The sequence below is a fragment of the Salmo trutta genome, chromosome 2 (genome assembly GCF_901001165.1).
Source record: "Salmo trutta chromosome 2, fSalTru1.1, whole genome shotgun sequence".
Taxonomy (NCBI): Eukaryota; Metazoa; Chordata; class Actinopteri; order Salmoniformes; family Salmonidae; genus Salmo; species Salmo trutta.
In genome coordinates, this window is record NC_042958.1 from 15,275,435 (window position 1) to 15,280,605 (window position 5,171).

Below are 5,171 nucleotides of genomic sequence, written 5' to 3' on the forward strand. Positions count from 1 at the left end.
GGAGTAGGCTCACTCACAATTTTGCCTAAGAACACAGCCATGAATAAAGAATGGTACCAACACGTCCTCCGAGAGCAACTTCTCCCAACCATCCAGGAACAGTTTGGTGACGAACAATGCCTTTTCCAGCATGATGGAGCACCTTGCCATAAGGCAAAAGTGATAACTAAGTGGCTCGGGGAACAAAATATCGATATTTTGGGTCCATGGCCAGGAAACTCCGCAGACCTTAATCCCATTGAGAACTTGTGGTCAATCCTCAAGAGGCGGGTGAACAAACAAAAACCCACAAATTCTGACAAACTCCAAGCATTGATTATGCAAGAATGGGCTGCCATCAGTCAGGATGTGGCCCAGAAGTTAATTGACAGCATGCCAGGGCAGAAAAAAGACTTTGACACTTATGAAATGCTTGTAATTTTGCTTCAGTATTCCATAGTAACATCTGACAAAAATTTCTAAAGACACTGAAGCAGCAAACTTTGTGGAGATTAATATTTGTCATTCTCAAAACTTTTGGCCACGACTGTACATACATTTTTCTATTGTGTTATTGACTGTACGTTCGTTTATGTGTAACTCTGTGTTTTTGTTTTTGTCGCACTGCTTTGCTTTATCTTGGCCAGGTCACAGTTGTAAATGAGAACTTGTTCTCAACTGGCCTACCTGGTTAAATAAAGGTGAAATAAAATAAATAAATAAAATGGCTAATCTTTTCAGTCTCCTGAGGGGAACAAGGTTTTGTCGTGCCCTCTTCACGACTGTCTTGGTATGTTTGGACCATGATAGAAAGACAGGCAGGTGAAGGGGAGAGAGAGAGAGATAGAGACAGAGACAGAGACAGATAGTGAAGGAGAGAGAGAGTGAAGGAGAGAGAGAGAGAGAGAGAGAGAATGAGAGAGAGGTAACTTCCACAAAGCTGAGAATGACCTGAGTGACAAGACAAGAAGGGCCTTCTATGCCATCAAAAGGAACATAAAATCTGACATGCCATTAGGATCTGGCTAAAAATACTTGAATCAGTTATAGAACCCATTGCCCTTCATCGTTGTGAGGTCTGTGGTCTGCTCACCAACCTAGAATTCAGAAAATGGGACCATCACCATTTTGTGAAATATCATCTGTGTGCAACGCAAAACACCAAATAATGCATGCAGAACAGAATTAGGCCGATACCCGCTAATTATCAAAATCCTGGTCCTGGGGCTCTGTTCACAAACACAAACAGAGCCCCAGGACAGCAACACAATTAGACCCAGCCAAATCATGAGAAAACAAAAAGAGAATTACTTGACACATTGGAAAGAATTAACAAAAATACAGAGCAAACTAGAATGCTATTTGGCCCTAAACAGAGACTACACAGGTGGCAGAATACCTGACCACAGTCACTGACCCAAAATGAAGGAAAGCTTTGACCATGTACAGACTCAGTGAGCATAGCCTTGCTATTGAGAAAGGTTGCCGAAGGCAGACATGGTTCTCAAGAGAAGACAGGCTATGTGTACACTGCCCACAAAATTAGGTGGAAACTGAGCTGCACTTCCTAACGTTCTGCCAAATGTATGACCTCAGATTACACTGACCCACAAAGAATTCGAAAACAAATCTAATTTTGATAAACTCCCATATCTATTGGGTGAAATATCACGGTGTGCAATCACAGCACCACAAATAGGGCAAGTAATGAAGAACAAACACCATTATTAATACAATATTTATGTTTATTTATTTTCCCTTTTGTACTATAACTATTTGCACATTGTTACAACACTGTACATAATATGACATTTGAAATGTCTCTGTTATTTTGTCATATTAACTGTTCACTTTTTATGGTTTATTTCACTTTTGTTGATCCATTTCACTTGCTTTGGAAATGTAAAAAGATGTTTCCCATGCCAATAAAGTCCCTTGAATTGAATTGAGAGAGAGGAGAGAGAGGAGAGAGAGAGGAGAAAGAAAGAAAGAGTGAAAGAGTGAAATAGTGAAAGAGTGTGTGTGTGTGTGTGTGTGTGTGTGTGTGTGTGTGTGTGTGTGTGTGTGTGTGTGTGTGTGTGTGTGTGTGTGTGTGTGTGTGTGTGTGTGTGTGTGTGTGTGTGTGTGTGTGTGTGTGTGTGTGTGTGTGTGTGTGTGTGCGCGCGCGTGTGCACGTGTAATGCATTATCATGCAGAAGCGAAATTAACACCTCTATGTTCTACAGACTGCTTACTGAATGGTAACCACTAACCAGACAGGCAGTGGGGGGGGGGGGGGGGGGAGAGAGAAACATAAAAAGACATCGCTATACAACACATGGGTTTTTTATCATTCCATGTGCAATTATTGTAAATCTGATGGTGACCATTGCAGACTTGGTCATTAATAGTTTGTGGTCAGGATGAGAATAAACTTGGCTTCCTTCCTGCTGGCTCTCTCTCTCCCTGGGAAAGAGGAAGGATCCACGTCTAACACACACACACGCGCACACACACACACACACACACACACAGTGAGCGTCCGGTTGTCATGCTTTTATTACTCATTCCAGTACCTTCCACGTTAGCCATGTCACAGTCACACTGAGAGAAGAGGAGAGGGGCCAGAGGAAGACTGGGTCATGTGACTGACTGACTGACATGGGAACAATATGCTATTATGATTATGACCATTTCAGTCAATAGTATTTTATTTGTTTATCTGTTGGCCAAATAAATACAGGTTCACTGAAACAGCTGCATCTGTGAGTTTAGGGGGTAGCTAGCAGTAGGGATTAAGGACAAGGAGTAGCGGCTAGTGGAAGAGGATAGGGTCAAGGACTGAGAGAATGGCTTTGTTGGTAGAACGGATGAGCAGTGTCATCATCATGATCACAGCCTTTAACCTTTATGCAGCCATTACAGGGTCTAGTTACTATAGAGATACTCCGATAGGTCTCCCGTTCTCTATTTTGTATAATTGTAAAGCACTTTGAGAATGAAAGACTTTATACAAGCAAAGTTATGTTATTATCACAGCATAAAAAAAGGACAGAGGAAATAAATAAATACAAATGCCTTTAAAACACCTTAATGAATTGAGTACAATAAATTAATGCGGGGATGAAGTTGAAATAAATAAATAAATACATAAATAATCTGATAAAGAGAGCTTGAAATACTTAAATCACACAAATCATAATCTTCATTTTCACTGTCTTCTTATTATCTTAGTTCTGTAGTTCCTGGTTGAGGGAGATCTTAGTTCTGTAGTTCCTGGTTGAGGGAGATCTTAGTTCTGTAGTTCCTGGTTGAGGGAGATCTTAGTTCTGTAGTTCCTGGTTGAGAGAGATCTTAGTTCTGTAGTTCCTGGTTGAGGGAGATCTTAGTTCTGTAGTTCCTGGTTGAGAGAGTTGAACCTGCTGCTGACGATGATGATGATCTAGGATCATGATCTGATGGTTATTTAATCAGTGGGTCACACTGTATTCCTCTCTGTGTGTGTGGAGAGAGAGAGAGAGAATTTAGGATTGAGCTAGTTTGTTCTGAAGGTTGTAGGGTTTTGGGTTCATGGTGTAGTGCGCAGTGTGTAGGGGTTGACTGACCTGTTCCAGTGATGCTAGCTCAGCAGGGAGCCATCTGGCTTTGGGGTTGATGCACTTCCACTGCTCCCCACTGGCGAAACTGTGGAAGTACAGACAGACATACAAACACACACACAGAGACAGAGAGACACAGAGAGAGAGAGAGACAGAGAGAGAGAGAGAGAGAGAGAGAGAGAGAGAGAGAGACAGAGAGAGAGAGAGAGAGAGAGAGACAGAGAGACAAAGAGAGCGAGAGTCACAGAGAGAGAGAGAGATACACAGAGAGAGAGTGAAAGAATATAGGTATGAATACAATCTCTTACATTTCCAGTATACAAATGATATAATTACGTTCTGGCCCCCCCTAACCAACCCTCAGATATAAATCGACCTGCGGCTGAATCTAGTTGCCTACCCATGGTCTAACGAATTAACTTGGTAAATGTGAGTATTTGCCTGCTCCTCTGCATCTGTGCGAATATGTGTGTGTGTGTGTGTTCTTACATGTATGCTCTGAGGTTACATTTCCCACGAGGTATCTGAATAAGACACTGTGTGATTGGTTCTGCTGGATGTTTTTTGGATGTCTTCAAACAGCAATTTAGAGGCCTCATTCCCTGGGAACGCACTGCATCACACACACACTTTAAACATGCAGTACTTGACGCTATCAGCACACAAACAAGCGTTAAACATGCAGTACACACTAGCAACACACACTGCAACATAAGTGTAACATGCGCACAAAATCTGGAATCCAACACACACCATACTCCCACGCACAGCAATACACTTCCAATATACCACAACTACACACTAACACAGCAATACACACACTGATGCTATATACCATAAATACACACACACACAACCAAAAACATAAAACCACACCCACACTTACCTTCCAATGTAAAGGAGAGGATGGCCATGGTCAGCACCAGTAGACACAGCACACGGCTATCAGAGAAAAACACACACATCTTCAAATGGTAGCTGTGTCGCTAACACTAGCTGCTAAAACCTGCTCTTGCTGTCTCTTTGTTCTGATGTAGAGACAGGGAGTTAGGGTCCTCTTATAAGGCATTAGAAAACAGGAACTAATGAGGCCATAATTCACTGTGTTTCTTACAAATTTGGAAACACGCTGTCACTCTGAGTCGATGACACACACACGCACACAGGCACTCGCGTTGCACCGTGTTATCGCATGGCAGAGCTGGATAATCTCTAATGATGATTATTGCTTCATGTCTGTATGTTGAGGAGGTGAGGTAAGTAGGGCCCACACTCTTCAGGAGAAGTATGTTCTTCAATGATAATTATTTTTATTGGTCAAGTGATCAAGTAAGTTATCCTAGCAAGTCACACACACACAGTTTTATCTGATGGCACAAGTTGGGGAGCTGAGGTAAGGATAACCTTGGGGAGGTGAGGTAAGGATAACCTTCAGGAGAACTATGACTCTGTTCTATGAAAATGATTTTTCTAGAAAGGCAAGTAGTGTAGTAATCTTTTCAATTAAGTAACTGTTGGGGGATGATGTGACCCTTGAACGAGATGGCCACATTTAACAGAGTTCCGCACAAGTAATTTCCAATTCATAATCTTACCTCCACATTTCAAGTTCAA

General features: G+C 41.9%; 1 long non-coding RNA gene across 1 annotated transcript; it reads right to left on the reverse strand.

Moving 5' to 3' along the window:
* Positions 1–2,499: 2,499 nt before the first annotated feature.
* LOC115148207 (uncharacterized) lies at positions 2,500–4,580 on the reverse strand. Its single transcript, XR_003866595.1, has 4 exons — positions 4,444–4,580; positions 4,047–4,170; positions 3,564–3,642; positions 2,500–3,453 (listed from the first exon to the last, which is right to left on the reverse strand). It is a non-coding gene; the product is annotated as an uncharacterized LOC115148207 (long non-coding RNA).
* Positions 4,581–5,171: the final 591 nt, after the last annotated feature.